The sequence below is a fragment of the Coturnix japonica genome, chromosome Z (assembly GCF_054131305.1).
Source record: "Coturnix japonica strain WE chromosome Z, WE-NBRP24, whole genome shotgun sequence".
NCBI lineage: Eukaryota > Metazoa > Chordata > Aves > Galliformes > Phasianidae > Coturnix > Coturnix japonica.
The window spans coordinates 6,833,186-6,860,959 of record NC_140702.1 but is presented as its reverse complement, the minus strand read 5'-3'; the positions used below and the strand labels follow the sequence as shown (position 1 = coordinate 6,860,959).

The window sequence follows — 27,774 nt, the reverse complement described above, 5'->3', positions numbered from 1 at the left end:
GGGCAGTGTTATGCTGTTGGAGTGTTACTTGCTGTAGGACGGGCTGTCTCGCTGTCAGGCAGTGGCAGGGAAGTCAGCACTGGGAGATGGAGATCGTGCCTGCTTCATCTCTGCTGTGCTGTGACATTTTGACTAATATTTCTCAGAAATGTTGCTGCACTGCTGTGTTTTATCTTTCAGGTGTGTCTTTGATAAGTGCCGGTGCACTCCCATAAGTTAGCCTAGAAGTAATATGACAGCTCTGCACATGGTCCCCGTCATAAAATGGCATCTGACACAAAATGTCGGCTCCCAGTGAACACAAGGGGACGAACATTTTGTTCAGTAGAACATTGATTGAGCCAGAGGTGTGGGCTGGTTCAGGCAGCCAATCCTATCGGAGAAGGTGTGGGCAAGTGGGAGGAGTTCTGTGTCACGCTCTTTTGTTTATATGACTGGCGGGAGATTCGTGTAGGACTGCGGAACATCTCCACCTCAGCTGAGCTTGTTCTGCCATCAGCGCAGTGCACAGAGCAAGTCACAGGCATTGGTGTGCTGCAGGAGGAGCAGTGTTGAGCCGTTGGAGCGTTCCTTGCTGTTGGACAGGCTCTCTCGCTGTCAAGAAGTGGCTGAGAAGGCAGCACTGAGAGCTGGAGATTGTTCCTGCTGCAGCTCTGCTCAGCTGTGACACTAGTACTTCTGTCCCTCAGAAATGTTGCTGCACTCTGCTCTGCTCTATCTTGCAGGTGTATATTTGATAACTGTCGGAGCACTCCAATAAGTTAACCTAGAAGTAATCTGACAGTTCTTCATACGGTCTCTGCCACAAAATGGCGGCTGACACAAAATGGCGGCTCCCAGTGCATGCAAGGGGACGGACTTCCTGTTCAATGGACCACTGGGAGAGCTGGAGGTGTAGGCTGGTTCTGTCAGCCAATGCCAGCACAGTAGGTGTGGGCAGGAGGGAGGAGTTCTGGGTCATGCTACTTTGTTTGAAAGTCTGGCGGGAGAATCATGTGGGACTGAGAAACATCTCCTGCTCAGCTGAGCTGGTTTTACCAGCAGCACAGTGCACAGAGCAAGTCACATGCCTAGTTGTGCTGCAGGTGGAGCACTGTTGAGCAGTTGGAGCATTACAAGCTGTTGGATGGGCGCTCTCGCTTTCAGGAAGTTGCAGAGAAGGATGGACAGTAAAATGGAGATCGTGCCTGCTACAACTCTGCTCTGCTGTGACAGCTGTGCTTCTGTCCCTCAGAAATGTTGCTGCACTCTGCTCTTCTTCATCTTGCATGTGTAATTTTGATAACTGCTGGTGTACTCCCATAAGTTAGCGTAGCACTGACCTGACAGTTCTGCACATGGTCCCTGCCATGAAATGGTGGCTGACACAAAATGTCTGCTCCCAGTGCACGCAAGGGGATGGACTTCCTCAACAATAGGCCAGTGGGAGAGCTGGAGGTGTAGGCTGGTTCTGTCAGCCAATGCCAGCAGAGTAGGTGTGGGCAGGAGGGAGGAGTTCTGGGTCACGCTGCTTTGTTTGAGAGACTGGTGGGAGAATCATGTGGGACTGAGGAACATCTCCTGTTCATGTGAGATTGTTCTGCCAGCAGCCCAGTCCACAGAGCTGTTTACAGGCCTTGTTGTGCTGCAGGAGGAGCAGTGTTGAGCTGTTGGAGTGTTCCTTGCTGTAGGACGGGCTGTCTCGCTGTCAGGCAGTGGCAGGGAAGTCAGCACTGGGAGATGGAGATCGTGCCTGCTGCATCTCTGCTGCGCTGTGACATTTCGACTAATATTTCTCAGAAATGTTGCTGCACTGCTGTGTTTTATCTTTCAGGTGTGTCTTTGATAAGTGCCGGTGCACTCCCATAAGTTAGCCTAGAAGTAATATGACAGCTCTGCACATGGTCCCCGTCATAAAATGGCATCTGACACAAAATGTCGGCTCCCAGTGAACGCAAGGGGACGAACATTTTGTTCAGTAGACCATTGACTGAGCCAGAGGTCTGTGCTGTTTCAGGCAGCCAATCCTACCGGAGAGGGTGTGGGCAAGTGGGAGGAGTTCTGGGTCACGCTCTTTTGTTTATATGACTGGCGGGAGATTTGTGTCGGACTGCGGAATATCTCCAGCTCAGCTGAGCTTGTTCTGCCATCAGCGCAGTGCACAGAGCAAGTCACAGGCGTTGGTGTGCTGCAGGAGGAGCAGTGTTGAGCCGTTGGAGCGTTCCTTGCTGTTGGACAGGCTCTCTCACTGTCAAGAAGTGGCAGAGAAGGCAGCACTGAGAGCTGGAGATTGTTCCTGCTGCAGCTCTGCTCAGCTGTGACACTTGTGCTTCTGTCCCTCAGAAATGTTGCTGCACTCTGCTCTGCTCTATCTTGCAGTTGTATTTTTGATAACTGCTGTTGCACTCTCATAGCTTAGCCTAGAAGTAATCTGACAGTTCTTCATACGGTCTCTGCCACAAAATGGCGGCTGACACGAAATGGCGGCTCCCAGTGCATGCAAGGGGACGGACTTCCTGTTCAATGGACCAGTGGGAGAGCTGGAGGTGTAGTCTGGTTCTGTCAGCCAATGCCAGCACAGTAGGTGTGGGCAGGAGGGAGGAGTTCTGGGACACACTGCTTTGTTTGAGAGACTGGCGGGAGATTCGAGTAGGACTGAGGAACATCTTCTGATCAGCAGAGCTTGTACTGCCAGCAGCGCAGTGCACAGAGCAAGTCACGGGCTTTGATGTGCTGCAGGATGAGCAGTGTTGAGCCGTTGGTGCGTTCCTTGCTGTTGGACGGGCTTTCTCGATGTCAGGTAGTGGCAGGGAAGAAGACAGCACTGGGAGATGGAGATCGTGCCAGCTGCCGCTCTGCTCTGCTGTGACATTTCGGTTAATGTTTCTGAGAAATGTTCCTGCACTGCTGTGCTTTATCTTTCAGGTGTATCTTTGATATGTGCTGGTGCACTCCCATAAGTTAGCCTTGAAGTAATTTGACAGTTCTGCATGTGGTCTCTGCCATGAAATGGCGGCTGACACAAAATGGCAGTTCCCAGTGCACACACAAGGGGGTGGAGTTTTTGTTCAGTGGACCAGTGGGAGAGCTGGAGGTGTGGGCCGGTTCTTTCAGCCAATGCCAGCAGAGTAGGTGTGGGCAGGAGGGAGGAGTTCTGGGTCACGCTGCTTTGTTTGAGAGACTGGCGGGAGAATCATGTGGGACTGAGGAACATCTCCTGTTCATGTGAGATTGTTCTGCCAGCAGCCCAGTCCACAGAGCTGTTTACAGGCCTTGTTGTGCTGCAGGAGGAGCAGTGTTGAGCTGTTGGAGTGTTCCTTGCTGTAGGACGGGCTGTCTCGCTGTCAGGCAGTGGCAGGGAAGTCAGCACTGGGAGATGGAGATCGTGCCTGCTGCATCTCTGCTGCGCTGTGACATTTTGACTAATATTTCTCAGAAATGTTGCTGCACTGCTGTGTTTTATCTTTCAGGTGTGTCTTTGATAAGTGCCGGTGCACTCCCATAAGTTAGCCTAGAAGTAATATGACAGCTCTGCACATGGTCCCCGTCATAAAATGGCATCTGACACAAAATGTCGGCTCCCAGTGAACGCAAGGGGACGAACATTTTGTTCAGTAGACCATTGACTGAGCCAGAGGTGTGGGCTGGTTCAGGCAGCCAATCCTATCGGAGAAGGTGTGGGCAAGTGGGAGGAGTTCTGTGTCACGCTCTTTTGTTTATATGACTGGCGGGAGATTTGTGTCGGACTGCGGAATATCTCCAGCTCAGCTGAGCTTGTTCTGCCATCAGCGCAGTGCACAGAGCAAGTCACAGGCGTTGGTGTGCTGCAGGAGGAGCAGTGTTGAGCCGTTGGAGCGTTCCTTGCTGTTGGACAGGCTCTCTCACTGTCAAGAAGTGGCAGAGAAGGCAGCACTGAGAGCTGGAGATTGTTCCTGCTGCAGCTCTGCTCAGCTGTGACACTAGTACTTCTGTCCCTCAGAAATGTTGCTGCACTCTGCTCTGCTCTATCTTGCAGTTGTATTTTTGATAACTGCTGTCGCACTCTCATAGCTTAGCCTAGAAGTAATCTGACAGTTCTTCATACGGTCTCTGCCACAAAATGGCGGCTGACACAAAATGGCGGCTCCCAGTGCATGCAAGGGGACGGACTTCCTGTTCAATGGACCACTGGGAGAGCTGGAGGTGTAGTCTGGTTCTGTCAGCCAATGCCACCAGAGTAGGTGTGGGCAGGAGGGAGGAGTTCTGGGACACACTGCTTTGTTTGAGAGACTGGCGGGAGATTCGAGTAGGACTGAGGAACATCTCCTGATCAGGTGAGCTTGTACTGCCAGCAGTGCAGTGCACAGAACAAGTCACGGGCTTTGGTGTGCTGCAGGAGGAGCAGTGTTGAGCCGTTGGTGCGTTCCTTGCTGTTGGACGGGCTGGACGTGCCAGCTGCAGCCCTGCTCTGCTGTGACATTTCGGCTAATGTTTCTGAGAAATGTTCCTGCACTGCTGTGCTTTATCTTTCAGGTGTATCTTTGATATGTGCTGGTGCACTCCCATAAGTTAGCCTAGAAGTAATTTGACAGTTCTGCACGTGGTCTCTGCCATGAAATGGCGGCTGACAAAAAATGGCAGTTCCCAGTGCACGCACAAGGGGGTGGAGTTTTTGTTCAGTGGACCAGTGGGAGAGCTGGAGGTGTGGGCTGGTTCTTTCAGCCAATGCCAGCAGAGTAGGTGTGGGCAGGAGGGAGGAGTTCTGGGTCACGCTGCTTTGTTTGAGAGACTGGCGGGAGAATCATGTTGGACTGAGGAACATCTGTTCATGTGAGATTGTTCTGCCAGCAGCCCAGTCCGCAGAGCTGTTTACAGGCCTTGTTGTGCTGCAGGAGGAGCAGTGTTGAGCTGTTGGAGTTTTACTTGCTGTAGGACGGGCTGTCTCGCTGTCAGGCAGTGGCAGGGAAGTCAGCACTGGGAGATAGAGATCGTGCCTGCTGCATCTCTGCTGCGCTGTGACATTTCGACTAATATTTCTCAGAAATGTTGCTGCACTGCTGTGTTTTATCTTTCAGGTGTGTCTTTGATAAGTGCCGGTGCACTCCCATAAGTTAGCCTAGAAGTAATATGACAGCTCTGCACATGGTCCCCGTCATAAAATGGCATCTGACACAAAATGTCGGCTCCCAGTGAACGCAAGGGGACGAACATTTTGTTCAGTAGACCATTGACTGAGCCAGAGGTGTGGGCTGGTTCAGGCAGCCAATCCTACCGGAGAGGGGGTGGGCAAGTGGGAGGAGTTCTGGGTCACGCTGCTTTGTTTGAGAGACTGGCGGGAGATTCGTGTAGGACTGCGGAATATCTCCAGCTCAGCTGAGCTTGTTCTGCCATCAGCGCAGTGCACAGAGCAAGTCACAGGCGTTGGTGTGCTGCACGAGGAGCAGTGTTGAGCCGTTGGAGCGTTCCTTGCTGTTGGACAGGCTCTCTCACTGTCAAGAAGTGGCAGAGAAGGCAGCACTGAGAGCTGGAGATTGTTCCTGCTGCAGCTCTGCTCAGCTGTGACACTAGTACTTCTGTCCCTCAGAAATGTTGCTGCACTCTGCTCTGCTCTATCTTGCAGTTGTATTTTTGATAACTGCTGTCGCACTCTCATAGCTTAGCCTAGAAGTAATCTGACAGTTCTTCATACGGTCTCTGCCACAAAATGGCGGCTGACACAAAATGGCGGCTCCCAGTGCATGCAAGGGGACGGACTTCCTGTTCAATGGACCACTGGGAGAGCTGGAGGTGTAGTCTGGTTCTGTCAGCCAATGCCACCAGAGTAGGTGTGGGCAGGAGGGAGGAGTTCTGGGACACACTGCTTTGTTTGAGAGACTGGCGGGAGATTCGAGTAGGACTGAGGAACATCTCCTGATCAGGTGAGCTTGTACTGCCAGCAGTGCAGTGCACAGAACAAGTCACGGGCTTTGGTGTGCTGCAGGAGGAGCAGTGTTGAGCCGTTGGTGTGTTCCTTGCTGTTGGACGGGCTTTCTCGATGTCAGGTAGTGGGCAGAGAAGAAGACAGCACTGGGCGATGGAGATCGTGCCAGCTGCAGCCCTGCTCTGCTGTGACATTTCGGCTAATATTTCTGAGAAATGTTCCTGCACTGCTGTGCTTTATCTTTCAGGTGTATCTTTGATATGTGCTGGTGCACTCCCATAAGTTAGCCTAGAAGTAATTTGACAGTTCTGCACGTGGTCTCTGCCATGAAATGGCGGCTGACAAAAAATGGCAGTTCCCAGTGCACGCACAAGGGGGTGGAGTTTTTGTTCAGTGGACCAGTGGGAGAGCTGGAGGTGTGGGCCGGTTCTTTCAGCCAATGCCAGCAGAGTAGGTGTGGGCAGGAGGGAGGAGTTCTGGGTCACGCTGCTTTGTTTGAGAGACTGGCGGGAGAATCATGTTGGACTGAGGAACATCTGTTCATGTGAGATTGTTCTGCCAGCAGCCCAGTCCGCAGAGCTGTTTACAGGCCTTGTTGTGCTGCAGGAGGAGCAGTGTTGAGCTGTTGGAGTTTTACTTGCTGTAGGACGGGCTGTCTCGCTGTCAGGCAGTGGCAGGGAAGTCAGCACTGGGAGATAGAGATCGTGCCTGCTGCATCTCTGCTGCGCTGTGACATTTCGACTAATATTTCTCAGAAATGTTGCTGCACTGCTGTGTTTTATCTTTCAGGTGTGTCTTTGATAAGTGCCGGTGCACTCCCATAAGTTAGCCTAGAAGTAATATGACAGCTCTGCACATGGTCCCCGTCATAAAATGGCATCTGACACAAAATGTCGGCTCCCAGTGAACGCAAGGGGACGAACATTTTGTTCAGTAGACCATTGACTGAGCCAGAGGTGTGGGCTGGTTCAGGCAGCCAATCCTACCGGAGAGGGTGTGGGCAAGTGGGAGGAGTTCTGGGTCACGCTGCTTTGTTTGAGAGACTGGCGGGAGATTCGTGTAGGACTGCGGAACATCTCCTGATCAGCTGAGCTTGTTCTGCCATCAGCGCAGTGCACAGAGCAAGTCACAGGCATTGGTGTGCTGCACGAGGAGCAGTGTTGAGCCGTTGGAGCGTTCCTTGCTGTTGGACAGGCTCTCTCGCTGTCAAGAAGTGGCAGAGAAGGCAGCACTGAGAGCTGGAGATTGTTCCTGCTGCAGCTCTGCTCAGCTGTGACACTAGTACTTCTGTCCCTCAGAAATGTTGCTGCACTCTGCTCTGCTCTATCTTGCAGGTGTATATTTGATAACTGTCGGAGCACTCCAATAAGTTAGCCTAGAAGTAATCTGACAGTTCTTCATACGGTCTCTGCCACAAAATGGCGGCTGACACAAAATGGTGGCTCGAAGTGTGCACGCAGGGGGATGGACGTCCTGTTCATTGCACCACTGGGAGAGCTGGAGGTGTAGGCTGGTTCTGTCAGCCAATGCCACCAGAGTAGGTGTGGGCAGGAGGGAGGAGTTCTTGGTCACGCTGCTTAGTTTGTATGAGTAGCGGGTGATTCTTGTGGGTCGGAGGAACATCTCCTCATCTGAGCTTGTGATGACAGCAGCCCAGTCAACAGAGCAAGTCAGAGGCCTGGTTGTGGTGCAGAGGAGCAGTGCTGAGCTGTTGGAGTGTTACTTGCTGTTGGACGTGCTCTCTCACTGTCAGGCAGCTGCAGCGAAGGCAGCACAGTGAAAGGTGGATTATGCCTGCTGCAGCTCTGCTCTGCTGTGACACTTGGTCTTCTGTTTTCTCAGAAATATTGCTGCAGTCTTATGTGCTTTATCTTGCAGGTGTACTTTTGATAACTGCTGTTGCACTCCCGTAGCTTAGCCTAGAAATAATCTGACAGTTCTTCATACGGTCTCTGCCACGAAATGGCGGCTGACACAAAATGGCGGCTCTCTGTGTGTACAAGGGGATGGACTTCCTGATCAATGGACCTCTGGGAGAGCTGGAGGTGTAGGCTGGTTCTGTCAGCCAATGCCCGCAGAGTAGGTGTGGGCAGGAGGGAGGAGTTCTGGGTCACGCTGCTTTGTTTGTTTGACAGGCGGGAGATTCGTGTAGGACTGAGGAACATCTCCTGATCAGCAGAGCTTGTACTGCCAGCAGCGCAGTGCACAGAGCAAGTCACGGGCTTTGGTGTGCTGCAGGAGGAGCAGTGTTGAGCCGTTGGACTGTTCCTTGCTGGTGGACAGGCTGTCTTGGTGTCAGGTAGTAGCAGGGAAGGCAGCACTGGGAGATGGAGATCGTGCCAGCTGCCGCTTTGCTCTGCTGTGACATTTCGGTTAATGTTTCTGAGAAATGTTGCTGCACTCTGCTGTGCTTTATCTTTCAGGTGTATCTTTGATATGTGCTGGTGCACTCCCATAAGTTAGCCTAGAAGTAATTTGACAGTTCTGCACGTGGTCTCTGCCATGAAATGGCGGCTGACACAAAATGGCAGTTCCCAGTGCATGCACAAGGGGATGGAGTTTTTGTTCAGTGGACCAGTAGGAGAGCTGGAGGTGTGGGCAGATTCTGTCAGCCAATGCCAGTGGAGTAGGTGTGGGCAGGAGGGAGGAGTTCTGGGACACACTGCTTTGTTTGTTTGACTGGCGGGAGAAACCTGTGGGACTGAGGAACATCTCCTCCTCATCTAAGCTTCTTCTTCCAGCAGTGCAGTGCACAGAGCAAGTCACAGGTCTTGTTGTGCTGCAGGTGGAGCAGTGTTGAGCTGTTGGAGTGTTACTTGCTCTAGGACTGCCTTTCTCGCTGTCAGGCAGTGGCAGGGAAGGCAGCGCTGGTAGCTGTAGTTTGTGCCTGCTGCAGCTCTGCTTAGCTGATACGTGTCCCTCTCTTCACTGGAAACACTGCTGCACTCTGTTCTGCTTTATCTTGCAGGTGTATCTTTGATAACTGCTGGTGCACTCCCGTAAGTTAGCATAGCAGTGACCTGACAGTTCTGCAAGTGGTCCCTGCCACAAAATGGTGGCTAACACAAAATGTCGGCTCCCAGTGCACACACAAGGGGGTGGAATTCCTCATCAATGGGCCAGTGGGAGACCTGGAGGTGTAGGCTGGTTCTGTCAGCCAATGCCAGCAGAGTAGGTGTGGGCAGGAGGGAGGAGTTCTGGGTCACGCTGCTTTGTTTGTGAAGCTGGCGGGAGATTCGTGTGGGACTGTGGAATATCTTCTAGCTGAGCTTGTTCTGCCAGCAGCCCAGTCCACAGAGCTGTTTATTGGCCTTGTTGTTCTGCAGAAGGAGCAGTGTTGAGCTGTTGGAGTGTTACTTGCTGTTGGACGGGCTGTCTCTATGTCAGGCATTGGCAGGAAAGGCAGCACTGGGAACTTGAGATTATGACTACTGCAGCTCTGCTGCGCTGTGACATTTCGGCTAATATTTCTCAGAAATGTTGCCGCACTTCGCTTTGCTTTATCTTGCAGGTGTCTTTGATAAGTGCCAGTGCACTCCCATAAATTAGGGTAGAATTAATCTGACAGCTCTGCACGTGGTCCCTGCGATGAAATGGCACCTGACACAAAATGTCGGCTCCCAGTGAACGCAAGGGGACGAACATTTTGTTCAGTAGACCATTGATTGAGCCAGAGGTCTGTGCTGTTTCTGTCAGCCAATCCTACTGGAGAGGGTGTGGGCAAGTGGGAGGAGTTCTGGGTCACGCTGCTTTGTTTGAGAGACTGGCGGGAGATTCGTGTAGGACTGCGGAACATCTCCTGATCAGCTGAGCTTGTTTTACCAGCAGCACAGCGCACAGCACAAGTCACAGGCTTTGGTGTGCTGCAGGTGGAGCAGTGTTGAGCTGTTGAAGTGTTACCTGCTGTTGGATGGGCTTTCTCGCTGTCAGGCATTGGCAGGGCAGGCAGTACTGTGAGCTGTAGTTCTTGCCTGCTGAAGCTCTGCTTTGCTGAGACATGTCCCCCTGTTCACTGGAAACATTGCTGCCCTGTACTGTGCTTTATCTTTCAGTTGTATCTTTGATAACTGCTGGTGCACTCCCATAAGTTTGCGTAGCTGTGACCTGACAGTTCTGCTCGTGGTCTCTGCCATGAAATGGCAGCTGACACAAAATGTCGACTCCCAGTGTACGCAAGGGGACGGACTTCCTGTTCAATGGACCACTGGGAGAGCTGGAGGTGTAGTCTGGTTCTGTCAGCCAATGCCAGCAGAGTAGGTGTGGGCAGGAGGGAGGAGTTCCTGGTCACGCTGCTTTGTTTGTGAAGCTGGCGGGAGATGGAGATCGTGCCTGCTGCAGCTCTGCTGCGCTGTGACATTTCGGCTAATATTTCTCAGAAATGTTGCTGCACTGCTGTGCTTTATCTTGCAGGTGTATCTTTGATACACCTTATATCTTTGATATTTTTGATTTTTGCCGGTGCACTCCCATAAGTTAGCCTAGAAGTAATATGACAGCTCTGCACGTTGTCCTTGCCATGAAATGGCGACTGTCACAAAATGGCTGCTCCCAGTGCACACAAAGGGACGGACTTCCTGATCAATGGGCCAGTGGGAGAGCTGGATGTGTAGGCTGGGTCTGGCAGCCAATGCCACCAGAGTAGATGTGGGCAGGAGGGAGGAGTTCTGGGTCACGCTGTTTTGTTTGAGAGACTGGCGGGAGAATCCTGTGGGACTGAGGAACATCTCCTCCTCAGCTGAGCTTGTGCTGCCAGCAGCCCAGTCCACAGCGTACGTCACAGGCCTTGGTGTGCTGCAGGAGGAGCAGTGCTGAGCTCTTGGTGTGTTTCCTACTGTTGGACGGGCTCTCTCACTGGCTGAGAAGTGGCAGGGAAAGCAGGACTATGAGCTGGAGATTGTGCCTGTTGCTGCTCTGCTCAGCAGTGACGTGTCCTCCTGTTCTCTGGAAAATTTGCTGCATTCTTTTCTGCTTCATCTTGCAGGTGCAATTTTGCTAACTGCCGGTGCACTCCCATAAGTTAGCCGAACAGTGACCTGACAGTTCTGCACATGGTCCCTGCCATGAAATAGCAGCTGACACAAAATGGCGGCTCCCAGTGCACACAAGGGGATGGACTTCCTGTTCAGTGGACCACTGGGAGAGCTGGAGGTGTAGGCGGGTTCTGGCAGTCAATCCTACCTGAGTAGGTGTGGGCAGGAGGGAGGAGTTGGGGGACTTTCTGTCTTGGTGCTGATGTTTGTGAGAGCTGTTGTTACCTGCAAGGGTTGGGACCCGCTGTTGGCTTGCCCATGCTTTCTACAGGCTAATCTGGGGACAGATTGTTTGCATGTCTTACTTGACATTGAGTGTGGTTTTTTGGGTGCATTTTGTGACCAGCCTGTCTGAGATCCCTTCTTCAACTACGCTCATGTTTTCAGCTCTGCAGTTCATTGCAGTCTTTTACAGGCCATGGTGTGCTGTGAAAGGGGAGTGGTGAGCCCATAAACTGATCATCAGTGAGCTAAAAGAGAAAAGTTCTTTACTCAATATTATAGTGGGATGGCAGAAAACAATTAAATATAATATAATTGGACCTGAAGCTTATAAATAAAATTAGAGCATCCAAAACTGAAGCCTTTACTCTAATTCAAAAAGTGAGATGGCTAGGGAGTAAACACTGCAGATATAAACAGTAAAAGAAGGGACAAGCTCATGACTTGGGAGCATTCCTTTGAATTGAAAATGGATAGGGAACAATGAAAGTCTTCTTGGAGGTGTAGTTCTTCTCTTCTGAGAACTAGAAGAAATGGTAACTAGAAATATATATATACTACAAAACTGGAGCATGAGCTCTTTAAATCCCAGTGCACTACATGATGTTGTGATGTGGAATACCACAACAGCTGTGAATGTGTTTCAGGCTATGTTTAAGAAGGAAAAATAATTTAAGAATGTTGCGCAGATATCTGCCCTAAAGTAGGATAGTTTTGAGTGGCAGGGAATATGGGATGGTAATCACCCCCAGAGGTTTTGAACTTCACCACTAAGCGACTGTAGAATCCTGAAAATCTAAGAATATTTGGACAGTTGTCATCCTGGCAATCCTAAAGAGGCAGAAATCATTGCAGCTGCTGGGGCCTGACCTAGGTTCTTGAGCTGGGTTCAACACTATTCAGTATCCTTAGGGGGAAGGCAATATTTCTGGATCTGATGACAATGCAACTGACATTCCAGCTCCTGTGATAGACCCTGCAGCGGCTACAATTCATTGAACAGGTACTGCAGTTGCTATGAGCATTGAGACAGACTCTGCTGTCACTCCAACTCTCATGATGAACCCTGTGATTTCTCCTGCTACAGGTCATCTAGTACTTGGGCCGCTTCTGTTTATTGTCTTCACAGATGACCTTGATGAGGGGTTTGAGTGCACCCTCAGTAAGTTTGCAGATGACACCAAGCTGTGAGGGAGTGTTGATCTGCCTGAGGGGAGAAGGGCACTACAGAGGGACCTGGATAGACTGGATCAATGGGCGAAGGTTAATGGCATGAGTTTAATAGGGTCAAGTGTCGGGTCCTGCATTTTGGTGACAATAACCCCAGGCAACCCTACAGGCTTGGGGAGGTGTGGCTGGAAAGCTGCCCTGATGGAAAGGGACCTTGGTGTGCTGATGGACAGTCGGCTGAATATGAGCCAGCAGTGTGCCCAGGTGGCCAAGAGGGCCAATGGCATCCTGTCTTGTATCAGGAATGGTGTGGTGAGCAGGACTAGGGAAGTCATCCTGCCCCTGTACTTGGCACTGGTGAGGCCTCACCTCGAGTACTGTGTTCAGTTTTGGGGCACCTCATTACAGGAAAGACATGGAGGTACTGGAGCAGGTCCAGAGAAGGACAACGAGGCTGGTGGAGGGCTTGGAAAATCAACCCTCTGAGCAGAGGCTGAGGAAGCTGGGGCTGTTTAGTCTGGAGAAAAGGAGGCTGAGGGGAGACCTTATCGCCATCTTCCCATATCTGAAGGGTGCTTACAGTGAGAGTAGGACAAGACTCTTCTCACTGGTGACAAGTGACAGGATGAGGGGAAACGGCCTCAAGTAGTGCCAAGGTAAGTTTAGGTTGGATGTTAGGAAACACTTCTTTACAGAAAGGGTAGTTAAGCACTGGAATAGGCTCTCCAGGGAGGTGATTGAGGCGCCATCCCTGGATGTGTTTAAGAGCCGTTTGGTGCTCAAGGATATGATTTAGCAGAAGGTTGTTAGAGTTAGGGTACTATGGTTAGGTTAGGCTGTGGTTGGACTTGATGATCTTCAAGGTCTTTTCCAACCTGGGTAATTCTATGATTCTATGATCTAGGTTCAAAAAAAACCCAAAGCAGCTTCCCAGGGGAGGTGCACCAGATGTGGAGGTACAACGCTGTGGTTGTTCCATCTCCTGCTATGGGTGCTATAGCTGCTCCAAGCATTGTGTTGAGCCCTGTTGTCACTACAGCCCCTTTAGTGAGCTCTGTGCTTGCTCCCACTCCTGTGATGGGTCCTGCAGTCTCTCCCACTCCTACTCCCTGGCAGGAATGAACTAGAAAGATAACAAAAGACCAATGGTGGATGAAGTGGCTAGTTGACTTTCTCAGTATGGAGACTGGAGATTACCCTGCTAAGGTATGCAGGGAGGAAGTTAGGAAAGCAAAAGCCCAGCTTGAACTTAGATTGGCCACTGCAGTAAAAGAAAATAAAAAATCCTTTTACAAATATATCAGTGGTAATGGAAGAGCCAAGGAAAATTTCTGTCCTTTTGTTGATGCAGTGGGGAATTGTGACCACTGAGGATAAGGAGAAGGCTGAGGTCCTCAATGCCTTCTTTACATCTGCTTTTAATGGGCAGATCAGTTATCCTTAGCACTTTACACCCAGATCTGGAATTCTGGGATGATATGCAGAATGCACCCCTGGTGATTCAGGTGGAGACAGTGAGAGAGCTCCTCCTCCATCTGGACTGTCACAAGTTCATGGGACTGGATGGGCTCCATCCTAGGGTGCTGAAGGAGCTGGTGGGGGTGATTGCCAAGACACTCACTGCCATCTACCAGTGCTCCTGACTGTCTGGAGGGATCCCAGAGGATTGGAGGCTTGTCAGTGTGACTCCCATCTACAAGAAGGGCCATAAGGAGGATCTGGGGAACTACAGGCCTGTCAGCCTGACCTCGGTACCAGGGAAAGTTATGGAACAAATAATCTTGGGAGAGATCACACAGCATGTGCATGGCATCCAGGAGATCAGGCCCAGCCAGCATAGTTTCATGAAAGGTGGGTTGTGCTTGGCCAACCTCATCTCCTGTGACTGGGTGACCAGACTGGTAGATGAGGGAAAGGCTATTGGACTTCAGCAAAGCCATTGACACGGTCTCTCACAGTATTCTCCCAGGGAAACTGGCTGCCCATGGCCTGGACACTTATACCCTTCTGTAGGTAAGGAACTGGCTAGAGGCCCATGCTCAAAGGGTGGTGGTTAATGTAGTTAAGTCCAGCTGGTGACCTGTTACAAGTGGTGTCCCCCAGGGGTCGGTACTGGGGCCCATCTTGTTTAATATCTTTATTGATGACCTAAATGAGGGCATTGACTGTACTCTCAGTAAGGTTGCAGGTGACACCAAATTGGGAGGTGGTGTTGATCTACCTGAGGGTAGGAAGGTCCAGAGGGATCTGGATAGGCTGGATGGGATGAGGTTTAACAGGGCCAAGTGCCTGGTCCTGCACTTCGGCCACAATAACCCCATGCAGCACTATAGGCTTGGGGATGAATGGCTGGATGACTGTGAAGAGGAAAAGGACCAGGGGATGTTGGTCAATGCTCGGCTAAACATGAATTGACAGTGTGCCCAGGTGGCCAAGAAGGCCAAACGGTGTCCCGGCCTGCATTAGAAATAGTGTGGCCAGCAGGAGCAGAGAGGTGATCATCCCCCTGTACTCAGCTCTGGTGAGGCTGCACCTAGAGTATGGTGTTCAGTTTTGGGCCCTTCACTACGGAAAGACACTGAGGTCCTGGAATGACTCCAGAGAACGGCAATGAAACTGGTGAGGGGTCTGGAGCACAAGTCTTATGAGGAGCGGCTCAGGGAGCTGGAATTGTTTAGCCTGGAGAAGAGGAGGCTCAGGGGAGACCTCACTGCACTCCACAACTTCCTGAAGGAAGGTTGTGATGAGGAGGAGCTTGGACTCTTCTGCCAGGCAACAAACAGGACCCAGGGAAATGGCTGCAAGTTGTACCAGAAGAGGTTTAGATTAGACATGATGAAAAATTTTTTTCTCAGAGAGTGATCAGGCACTAGAATGGCTGCCCAGGGAGGTGGTGCAGTTGCCATCCCTGCAGTGTTCAAGAGGTGTCTGGATGAGGAGCTACAAGATCTGGCTCAGTGGTTTGTGGTAGCAATGGTGATGAGAGGATGGTTGGACTCGATGATCTCGTAGGTCCTTTCCAACCTTGTGATTCTACGATTCTATGACTGTCTGTTTTCCTCCAATGGGCCCGTGTCACAGCTGTGCAGAAAATGGTTCTTTGGCTTGTGCTGGTTCCTTTGCAAGGGAGAGAGGATATAATGTGTACATACCATGTACCATCCTGTGGTTTTACTTGTGTGATCATGGACAGGATATGAGGAAGTTGGATGGAAAACCTACGTTGACTGTACAGGCATGGGTATGTGAGTTGCAATGGAAAAAAATCATAAATGAATTGTTTGTTTGTTTGTTTGTTTTCCGGGAAAACTGATGGTTCAATTTTCCAGTGGGCAGCTCACCAGACAGAGTAGATGGTTTGATTGTAAACTCATGGTGGCTAGGTTTGATCCCCTGGTTGTCTTGTATATAATGTTTAATTGCACTCAAGATTATCTGCTCCATTACCTTCCCCAGTTCTTATGTCAGACTGAGAGGCCTGTAGATCCTGCTGTGGAATGCTGTTGTATAATTATGTGACAGTGGTAATTCTGCAGCTGTCTGAGACCTCCCCAGTTGACCAGGACTGATGGTATATGATGGAAGGTGGTTTGGTGGGCACTTCCACCAGCTTTGTTGGTACCTTTGCTTGGAACCAACCTGACTCCATAGATTTGTGATAGTCTACATGATTTCCTTCTGAATTGCAGGATCTTTATTCTCTTCCTCTGTTCCTGTCTTCTAGCTCAGGAAACTCTGTACCCTGAGGACAACTGAAGACAGAAGCAAAGGCGACACTGAGTACCTCAGCCAGTGTTTCACCTGAATGGGTTTTAGACAACCACACCAAAAGGACTCTCAAGAGCTAGAATTCCATTAGGTCTGGACCGGAGATGGAAGCTACAGAAATAAGTATTGCCACTAGGAATTCCTAGAGCTGCAATGGAGAGAAATTGCCTTTTTTTTTTTTTTTTTCCTTTTTTTTTCTCCATGGAGATCATCCGCAGAACACAGATCCAAAAACTTATAGATCCTGGATTGCAATTGGACATGTCTATCCAGCAGGTAGATACTTAACAATGGCTTGATGCAAATGGCCCTTACATTTAAATTCCAGTTGGTCCCAAAAAACAGTTAATATAATTTCTAATTGATAATGGAGCACAAATGTCAATAATTATAGAAAGGGGTGCCAGTAAGCCAGGCATAAAACCTGTGAGACTGCATTAAAATTACTGCAATTATGTGAACTAGCACTGTGCAGGAGGCTACATGAATTAATTTATGATTAATTTACAGTGAAAAACACATAACCTCTTCTTCCTTTGCAATTACCACAGCACTGTGAAATTATAGTAGGTTTTGATATCTGAAGCAGCATTTGTGAAATGATGCTGTGCATCATTTCACATTTTGGTGCAAATACAAACTTAATAAAAGTCAAAATCAAGTAGTGTGAGTGCTTTATGCAGCTCCACTACTCTGTGAGCCAAAAGCTACTAGTGTTCTGTTGTACCCAACTGCTGATGCAGCATGGACTAGCATTGCTGAATTAATTACACATTCAGAAAAATGGCAGATTATTTCTAGAACACATTTTTGATATAATTCCTCAAGTTTGTAAACTGGAGGGTTGATGGTGATTAACTATTTGTTATCAGCACTTAAACGCCAACTCAAGTCTGTTAATGTCTGCAGTGCCAAATATTAGTGCTTCAGCAGCTGCAATACAAGCTGGCACAAATCCATGGGCGACAGTATTAAAGAGGCAGAACAGAGATATTCTGAGTGAGAAAAATGTCTTTTATCGTCAGCCTATACTATTAAACAAGTTGAGAATGCATGCCAAAAGCAAGCTGTTCAAAATAGTGGTCCATATAATTTGTTAGATATAATACTAAAAGGGACTGCACCTCCAGAAGGAATCACACAGAAAGCTACAGGTAGAATATGGTATTCCTACACACTGGGAGTATCAGATGAAATGCAATTGACTGATAAACACACAAAAGAAGATTGAGAAAGAGGTGACAAAGTAGAAGATTAGAAGTTGTAGTATAAGCTCAAAGTGATACAGAACTCATGTATGTGGATTCTTATGATGTTTGGGGAGGTGCTACACAATGGTTTTGTCAATGGAAAACTCTAACCTGGGAAATGTAAATATATGAAGATCTGCAGACTGGAGAAATGAAGACTGGAAACAGCCTTTGGATATTGCCAGGAAGGCACCATTCCAAATATGATTGGTGAAAGCCCATGCTAGTGATAATGATCACAGAATCACAGGGGCTGGAGATGACTTATGAGGATCATTTAGTCCATCCCCTGCTAAAGCACATCCCCTGCAGTAAGTTGCATGGGAAAGCATCCAGGTGGTTCCTAAATACTGTCAGAGCAGGAGACTGTACAGCTCCCCTGGACAGCCTGTTCCAGTGCTCTGTCACTTTCATGGTAAATAAGTTATTTCTCATTTTGATAAAACTGCCTGTGTTCCAGTTTTTGCCCATTGCCTCTTGTCCTGTTTCTGGTTGGTTTTGTTTGTTTTTATTTTGGTTTTTTTTTGTTGTTTTCTTTTTCAGTTTTACACCACTGAAAGGAGCCCAGCTTCATCCTGCACTCCATCTGACTCCTGCACTGTAGATATCTATAAACAACTGTGAGATCCCCTCTCAGTCTTCTCTTCTCCAGGATCAACAGTCCCAAGCCTTTCAGCCTTTCCTCATATGTGAGAAGCTCCAGGCCTCCAGCCATTTTCATGGCCCTTCACTGGACTCTCTCTAGAAGTTCCCTGTGTTTTCTTCAGTAATGCACAGCTGCCACCAACTTGATTCCAGGTTTTCTAAACTTTCACTAGCAGACTGCCTCTCACCATCTTTGTTCCATTTCCACATTGCCAAGGTACATAGGTGTGAGGGAAGGGAAACACAAGCAGAGGGAAGGGGATAACACTGTGCTCTTCAGCTAGTCCCAGGCAGGACACTGTGGGCCACAGCTCTAGAAAGGAGGCTGCTGGCCCACAGAGGCAGGAGCAGGGTGTGCAGACTCTTTGTGCTCTGCTCAGAGAATGGATGTTGCCTGTTGGTGCTCCTCAGCCTTGGCACCATATAGCCAGCGGATTTTGCTTGTCAGGATAGACACAGAATTTGGGATGGTCTGGCTCTTCTCCCCCGCTGTGGTGGAAAGGATGATGTATCACAGCATGATGCCTTAGCAGTGAAGTACGCTGGCTTTCTCTGCTGCTGCTTTTTGCCTGACAACTTGCTTGCACAGAGCAGAACACTGTCAGTTTCTCATGCCAGGGGCTGGAAGCTATCCTCATCTCTCAGCCCAAAGCTACACATGTAGCCCCAGGGTAACAATTGTGCCTGGTTTACCTAGGAGAAAAAGTTGGAGATGGTGAGGCTGTATGAGGAACCTTTGAATCATGGAATCAAAGAATGAGTAAAATTAGAAGGGATATTTAAGTTTATCTTCTTCCTACCCCCTTCCATGGGCAGGGACATCTCCAACCAGACTAGACTTCCCAAAGCCCCATCCAGCCCAGCCCTGAGCACTTCCAAGGGTGGGGAATCTAGAGCTTCTATGGACAACCTGTTACTGACCATGTATCTCTTGTCTGATTTAGAGGTGTTTCTCTTCTTCCTCTACTCATAACAGGGATAACATTGCTCATGTACAATCCTGCTTCCAGCTGGCCTGATATGTTATCTGCACAGTGGTTAGCTGTGGACAGAAATGCCTATGCAGTATAAAGTGTGGAATAATCACTACTGGCAGCTATTACTATTAGAAATTAAAATACAGCATTGCTCAAAAGCAGAGTGCATTTGGTATGCAAGGCATCGTTCCACAGAAGTTCCCTAGGCAACCTTAGGTGCTGGGAACATCAGGGGAGGTTTATGTGCTGCCTCTTAAGAGTAATGGCATAAAGGGTGGAGTGGAGTGAACATTTTGCAGCCATATTATGTAATAACACCACATGGAAACCTGGATGGAAACTTGATGGTACTGTGGTACCGACAAGCTACATAGTTGCTGCTGTGGACCAAGAGTGTGCCATTTCTCAACAAAGTACTGTCCCTTGGGTGAACTTCATACACTCATTGTAACTCCACAATACATCTCCACCCCAAAACTACCTGCCTGCAAGATGAGATCACTCCTCAGTGAGCACACACTATGAATGTTTTAGCTCATACCTTTAAAAAGCAAAGAGATAATTTTACGCCACTTAAAATAAAGCTATTTGTGACTGGAGTCACTCAAGCTCCGCCTGGAAATTAAGAAATAGTAATAAGAAAAGACTTAAATAAATAGGGAAGATATCTCAACACCTCAGACTTCTCAGATCAGTTGGTGGACCAAGCCTCTCTTCCTCCACAAAGGGATGCCCATTGCGCAACTGGTTATGCTTTATGCTTAGTGCATCTCTGACACCACCAAATTACATTAGCAGCTACTTCAGTTCATTGAGGCATGAAAAGGTTAAACATAATAAAAAATATTATTTTGCTGATCACACATAACATACTTTTCATTTCATCATCTTAATCAAGTTCATATAATAAGTCCACGTGACTAGGAACAAACATGATTTTTTCTATAGCTGGAAACAATAGTTGTGAATTTTTCAGCCTGGCATGTGATGAATCAGTTGAAATAGTAGCTGCTTCCTTCCTGAACAGCCTTCCTTCTACCTCACCAAGGTCCCATAAAAACACCAAAAATGCACCTCATTACTTCATGTGACTCAAATGTGACTTTGAAACATCTGACCCACAGCATTTAATCTCCGCAAGATAACAAGGATGAAAAGAAACAGGGAAAGGAGACCATGACGATCAAATGTGAACTAAATAAATGCTCAATACTTACATTTCTAAATGTGCAAATTTGGAATTTCAGAAGGCTGTGAGGAGACCTTACTGCAGCCTTCACAGTATCACAGTCTCGTGTGGGTTGGAAGGGAACCTCACTGCAGCCTTCCAGTACTTGAAAGGAGACAATGAAAAGGAGGGGCGTCAACTTCATACTTGGGTAGATAGCAGTAGGACAAAGGGAAATAGTTTTAAGCTCAAGGAAGGAAGGTTTAGAAAGTTCTTCATGGAGAGAGTGTGAGGTGCTGGAACAGGCTGCCCAGGGGGGCTGTGTATGCTCCATCTGAATGTGTTAAAGACCAGGTAAGATGGAGTCCTAGGCAGCCTGGTGTAGTACCAGATCTGGGTGTTGGTGGCTCTGCCTGTGGCAGTGGGGTTGGAACTTGATGATCTGTGGGGTCCCTTCCAACCAAATCCATTCTATGATTGGGCCACCTGTGGGCTAGATCCATTAGCCACCTGTATTGGCAAGATTGTTTTAACAATAACAGCTGCAGTATGAGTTACTGGTTCTGCAGCCCAGCATTGCAAAGTAGCCAATAGTTGCTTCACTACCATACTGTATCTTCTTCTCCATGGCAGACCTGCAACTAGAAACCAAATGACGTTTGAACAGAACTCTGGTGCTGCCATAACACCCAGCCACACTGTGAGATGGAGGTAGATTGTGTTCTTGCAGTGGAAGTTTCCAGCATCTTCTGTGCCAAGGTGTAGGCCCTTACTGAACTTACAGCCTTCTAGCAAAGTATCTATTCAAGTTGCTTTCCCCTACAAGCTGCTGAGATGCAGACTACTACAAAATAGGGGAAAATATGACAATTGTATTGTTTTACCTAATAAAGATGCTGACCAGAGTAAAGCAGAGATTGTGGCATTCTGACCAGCATAGAACTGACACTGGTATCAGATAAGGTAGATGTGCAAGGCAGGAGAGCCTAGCAGAGGACAGAACAACAGTGATGACATTAGGAAATGCTGCCCTCCTGTCTTCATAGAGAAGCACAAAACATACACAAAAACACTAGGTTGGTAATAAACTTTACATGAAAATGTACGGCAGAAACAGTGTCAGGGAGACTGCGAGCCTGAGATGCTCAGCCAGTGAGGGCCAGTAGTGATGCTACCTGCCTCGGAGCCGGGCTATGCAATGGTGCAGACTGCATTAAGTGCACAGCTTCTCCCTTGCCACAAGGAGGCGTGCGCCCGTGTTTGCAGTAATGAAAGCACCGCCGCTTCGCGAAGATCTTTGCCTGATTGAAAATAATTGAATTTGAGCGTTTCTCAAAATTTGGTGCCAAAACCTGGGATTTGAAGGTGCCCGTGCAGGTTAACAGGGCAGGTTAATAGGTTAACACAATGAAACCTGGCAACTCTGCACAGACCAAGGTAAGAACAATTAGCACTGAGTACTGTCTTGGAGCATGGGTTTCTGGATTCTTACACTGTACAGTGCACTCCATTTCCTAACACTAAGAGAAATGGGGAATAGAAGTTCCAAGGGAAAAAGGGACAGAAAAGGTCCCTAGAGCAGTGCCTGCCGTAAGACACTCAAGAAGCGTGCTGAGAAATTGGAAAAGGAATTTAAAAAGAGATAAAATTATTTGGTACTATGTTGTTGTGTGGTCCAGAGAATCAAGACAAGGGAAATAAATAAGTGTTGTGGCCACAGTACAGGTCTGACAAGGAGTGGGTATGTCAGACTTCAATCTGTATGTGAACAGTAAAACTTTTTTTTTTTCAGAGGAGGAATCAGTTTGTGCCACTTGTTGGGTTCAAGAAGTGCAACAGTTAATCATGGTTTGATGGAATTCCACAGATAAAGAAGAACAGAGAAATTCAGGATGGGATCCTTAAAATTGCTTGCCCCTCTCCCATACCTGTGCTTAGGTTAGAACGCAATTGCTTTCTCCTCTGGAACAGTGTCTTCCCCCTTATAAATCTGACACTGAATCAACCATTCCAACTACAGAAAGGAAGTCAGATACACAATACAGTCTGGGGGGGGACATTGGCTCTGACCACCCCCTTAAAAGCCCACTTGAACAGAGTTCCACAACTAGAGTTGATGTTGAAAATAAAGAATTCTATCAGCTGAAGAAGGAATTAGAACAGTGCAAAACAGATTTTGTAAATTCCCCCTTTCCCAAAAGGATCTCTACTAACCCCCTTAATGCTTCTATGTATCCTCTTGAGGAGGATCCAGGGTTACCACCAGATATAGAATCATAGAATGGTTTGGGTTGGAAAGGACCTTTAAGATCACCTGTTTCCAACACCCTTGCTATAGGCAGGGACACCTTCCTATAGACCAGGTTGGTCACAGCCCCATCCAGCCTGGCCTTGAGTGCTTCCAAAGAGTAGGCATTCACAGCCTTGCATCCACAGTCTGTGACCTGCTCCAGCAGCTCCAAGTCCTTTTTGTGACTGGGGCTCCAGAGCTGGACACAGTACTCCAGGTGTAGTCTCACAAGAGCAGAATAGAGGAGCAAAATCACTTTCCTCAACCTGCTGGTCAAGCCTCTCTTGGTGCATCCCAGGGTATAGCTGGTGATCTGGGCTATAAGTGCACGTTGCCAGCTCACGCTGAATCTTTCATCAGCTGATACTTCCAAACCCTTCTCCTCAGGGCTGCTCTCAAGCCATTTTCTACCCACTCTGTATTTGTGCTTGGGATTGCCCTAACCTAGATCCAGGACCTTGCAGTTGGCGTTGCTGAACTTCATGAGGTTGCCATGGGTCCACATCTAAAGCATGTCCAGGTCCTTCTGCATAGCATCCCTTCCCTCTAATGTGTCCACAGGAGAGGTGCTCCAGTCCCCTGATCATCTTCGTCACCCTCCTCTGGACCCTTTCCAACAGCTCTATGTCTTTCTTGTACTGAGGGCTCCATACCTGGACACAGTACTTCAGATGGGACCTCACAAGAGCAGACTAAAGAGGGAGAATGACCTCCCTGTCCCTGCTGGCCACCTCTCTCCTGTTGCAGCCCAGGATGCCATTTGCTTTCCGAGCTGCAAGAGCAGACTGCTGGCTCATGTTAGTCTCTTGTCCATCAGAACCCCCAGGTCCTTCTCTGCTGAGCCGCTCTCAAGGACCACTCCTCCCAGTCTGTACAGATGCCTGGGGTTCTTCCAGCCAAAGTGCAAAACCTTGCACTTTGCCGTGTTGAACCTCATTAGTTCACCTGGGCCCACCTTTCAAGTCTGTCAAGGTCCCTCTGAAGGGCATCCCTTCCTCCCTCCATATCAACCACACCACTCAGCTTTGTGTCATCAGAAAACTTGCTGAGGGTGCACTCGATTCCATCATCAATATCATTGATAAAGATGTTAAAGAGCACTGGTTCCAAGACAGATCCCTGGGGGACACCAATCATTACCGGCCTGCACCCGGACATAGAGCCACTGACCACCACCCTCTGTCTGCAGCCTTTCAACTGATTTCTTATCCATTGAGTTGTCCACCCACCAAAATAACATCCCTCCAATTTGGAGATGAGGATGTGATGGGGGACCATGTCAAAGGCCTTGCTCAAGTCCAGGTAAATGACATCGGTCGCCTTCCCTTCATCAACCAACACTGTCACTACATCATAGAAGGCCACAAGATTGGTATAACAGGACCTTCCCCTGGTGAAGCCATGCTGGCTGTCTAGGATCATGTACTTGTTCTTTATGTGATCAAGCATGTTGTCCAGGAGGATCTGTTCCATGATCTTCCCAGGCACGGAGGTGAGACTCACCAGCCTGTAGTTCCCCGCATCCTCCCTGCTCCCCTTCTTGTATATGGGAGTGACGTGACCCTTCCTCCAATCATCCGGGACCTCACCTGACAGCCACGACTTCTCAAACATGATGGAGAGCGGCTCAGCAACCACCTCAGCCAGCTCCTTCAGGACCCTGGGATGCACGCCATCTGGCCCCATAGACTTGTACCCATTCAGCCTCAAGAGGCGCTCTAGGACTTGCTCAGCCCTTACAGTGGGGAGGGATTTACCTCCCCAGTCTCCACATAGAGGTTTGGGGATGCAGGGCGCCAGGATGTGAGAAAGACTAGAATCCTGGCCTCCAGTGAAGACCGAGGCAAAGGACTCATTCAGCACCTCAGCTTTCTCTTCATCCATTGAAGCCAGTTCTCCTTTTAAATTTACCAAAGAAGATACACCCATTTTGGTCTGTCTCTTCTGGCCAATGTACCTGTAGAAAGTCTTATTGTTTTTCACATCCCTCGCCAGGTTTAGTTCTGCCTGCGCCTTGGCTTTCCTGATCCTACATCTGCAAGTCTGGACGGCATCCCTGTATTCTTCTCAGGTGACACAGCCTTGTTTCCAGAGTCTGTACATCCCTTTCTTCACCCTCAGTTCTCTCAGCAGGTCCTTGCTGAGCCATGCCAGTTTCCTACCTCGTCTGCCCACTTTCTTATTCAGAGGGATGGAGACCTCTTGTGCTTTCAGGAGGGCATCCTTGAAGAGCAGCCAGCTCTCCTCAATGTCCTTGTCTTTAGGGACAGCACGCCAGGGGATCTTGGCCAACAATCCCTCAAGCAGCTTGAAGTCTGCTCTTCTAAATTTCAGGGTCCTGACCCAGCTCTTTGCCAGGCACACATCCCTCAAGATCACAAACTCAATCAGGGCCTGATCACTGCAGCCCAGGCTGCCTCCAACCTTGATGCCTTTAACAATCTCCTCCATATTGGTGAGCAGCAGGTCCAGCAACGCTTTACCTCTGGTCAGTCTGTCCAATACCTGGACCAGAAAGTTGTCATCAATGGATTCCACGAGCCTTTTGGAGCTCTTGCAGCTCACTGTGTGGTCTTCCCAACAGATGTCTGGATGGTTGAAGTCCCCGACCAGGACAAGAGCCTGTGAGCACAACGCCTCACGCATCTGGAGCAAGAAAGCCATGTCAACAGCCTTCCCTTGATCAGGTGACCTGTAGTATACCCCTAACACCAGCTGACCTCTGTTAGTCCCATCTCTAATCCTAACCCACAGGCTCTCAACCTGTTCCTGCCTGTTTCTCATAGGGAGCTCCTCACAGTCTGTCCACTCTCTGACATAGAGGGCAACTCCTCCACCCTTCCTACCTCGCCTGTCCCTTCTAAAGAGCCGATAGCCATCAATGGCAGCATTCCATTTGTGGGAGTCATCCCACCACGTTTCTGTGATAGCGACAAGGTCATAACTTTCTGAGTGCATCCAGTTTCCAACTCCTCCTGCTTATTACTCAGGCTGTATGCACTGGTATAAAGGCACTTCAGCCCGGCTTTCTGTCTCACCGCCTTTATAGGGAACCTAGGATCCCCTAGAACAGCAGCATCCCCAACGTCCCCCTGCCCTAATCCATTCCTTTGCACTCTGCCATCTTTGCTCAGGGTGCTTGGTACAAGCCCTTGAATGACCCGTTCAACCCCAGCGGCCCTTTTTTTTGTCACCTTCCCCCTTCATTAGGGAGATTTAAACGGGCACAAGGAGATTTAAACGACAAGTCGCTGCCCACCAGAAACGGTCAGGAGGAGGTGGGGCTCGTGCACCTCTTGACTTCCTGTTTCAGCTCTGGTAAGTATTCTGCTCCGACATGGGTGCTCCCCGGCGAAAGGCTGCTGCCAGAAATACTGAGGAGGCCAAGACAAGGGTCCCGATCTCACAGAAACGGGAGGCAGCAACCAAGAAGACTGCAGAGACCCAGACTGAGGTCCTGCACTTGCCTTATAGGAAGGCTGCTGCCAAAATGTCTGAGGAAACTCAGACTGAGCCCCCAACCCAAGATGCTGGTGTGCAGGTCTCTGGCTGTACTGAGTGCCAGAGCCTGGCCCTTGCAGGGCTGGGTGAGGGAGGCAGTGATTGTGTTCACTGCGACCAGGTGAACTACTTGCTCAGCCTCGTAGTTGACCTGAAGGAGGAAGTGGAGAGGCTGAGGACTATAAAAGAGTGTGAGAGGGAGATTGACTGGTGGTGTCAGTCCCTCTCAGCCTCAAGTTCTCAGCACACAGTCGAGGCTCCTAATGGAGCATGTCAGCCCCTGCCACCTCACAAACAGGTGGTAAAGGGTAACCAGCCAGCTGGCAACACTGCAGCCAGCTCCCTGTCCTCTCTTCCCCCCAGCAGTAATTTGAGAAGGGAGGAGGAGTGGAAACGGGTACCTGCTCGACGGAAGGGGCATCCTCCATCACGACCATCCCCGGCTCCCCAGGTGCCTCTGCGAAACCGGTTTGAGGCCCTGGAACTTGAGGGGGGGACTAGTGAGAGTGTGGAAACAGGTGCACCCATGAGGTTGCCTCAGGTGAAGCGGTCACCCCGAAGCCTCAAGACTGCTTCTACACGTAAGGACAGAAGGGTGATTGTTGTAGGTGACTCCCTTCTGCAAGGAACAGAAGGCCCTATATGCCGGCCTGACCCTACCCGCAGAGAAGTGTGCTGCCTTCCTGGGGCACGTGTCAGGGACATTTCAAAGAAAATTTCTAGATTGATTCATCCTTCAGACTACTACCCACTTTTAATAATTCAGGCTGGCAGTGAGGAAGTTGGCAAGCAAAGCCTGAGGTCCATCAAGAAAGACTTCAGGGGAATGGGGAGAATACTTGAAGGAGCTGGGGTGCAGGTGATCTTTTCTTCTATGCCCATGGTGTCAGGAAAAGATACAGGGAGGATCCAAAAAACCCATCTCTTAAACAGATGGCTTAAGAGCTGGTGCAGACACAAGAATTTCGGCTATTTTGACCATGGGGCAATCTACACTGCACCTGGAATGATGGCTGCTGATGCAAGCAGCCTGTCCCTGAGGGGTAAGAGGGTATTAGCTGAAGAATTAGCGGGACTCATTGATAGGTCTTTAAACTAGGAACGAAGGGGGAAGGGGACAAAATAAGGGCTACTGGGGTTGAACGGTGCATTCGAGGGATTGTACCAAACTCTGTGGGCAAAGATTGCAGAGTGCAAAAGGAGGGAGTAGGGCAGGGGGATGTGAAAAACAATAAGAAAACCTTCTACAGGTACATTGGCCAGAAGAGACAGGCCAAAATGGGCGTACCTACTCTGGTAAATTCAAAAGGAGAAATGGCTTCAACAGATGAAGAGAAAGCTGAGGTGCTGAATGAGTTCTTCACCTCGGTCTTCACTGGTGGCCAGGATTCTAGTCTTTTTCACGTCCCTAAGTCTTGCACCCCCATCCCTCCATGTGGGGACCAAGGAGGTAAATCCCTCCCCACTGTAAGGGTAGAGCAAGTCCGAGAGTGCCTCCTTAGACTGAATGAGTATAAGTCTATGGGGCCAGATGGCGTGCATCCCAGGGTCCTGAAGGAGCTGGCTGAGGTGGTTGCTGAGCCGCTCTCCATCATATTTGAGAAGTCATGGCTGTCAGGTGAGGTCCCGGATGATTGGAGGAAGGGTCACGTCACTCCCATTTACAAGAAGGGGAGCAGGGACGACCCGGGTAACTACAGGCCGGTGAGTCTCACCTCCGTGCCTGGGAAGATTATGGAGCAGATCCTCCTGGACAACATGCTTGATCACATAAAGAACAAGCATGTGATCCGAGACAGCCAGCACGGCTTCACCAGGGGAAGGTCATGCTTAACTAATCTTGTGGCCTTCTATGATGGAGTGACGGCGTTGGTG

At 49.3% G+C, this 27,774-nt stretch overlaps 1 long non-coding RNA gene across 3 annotated transcripts in view; it reads left to right on the top strand.

Moving 5' to 3' along the window:
* The window catches only part of LOC107306683 (uncharacterized), a 30,149-nt gene extending 9,983 nt beyond the window's left edge, over positions 1-20,166 (top strand). Inside the window, exons 1-3 of one of the 3 annotated variants that reach the window (XR_014939801.1) lie at positions 5,792-5,999; positions 16,025-16,344; positions 17,862-20,166. This is a non-coding gene — a long non-coding RNA (uncharacterized LOC107306683). Of the gene's footprint in view, positions 1-5,791; positions 6,000-16,024; positions 17,734-17,861 lie in introns of those variants that run through there. The other 2 variants (XR_001552237.3, XR_014939802.1) reach the window with 2 other exon arrangements.
* The last annotated feature ends 7,608 nt before the right edge of the window (positions 20,167-27,774 follow it).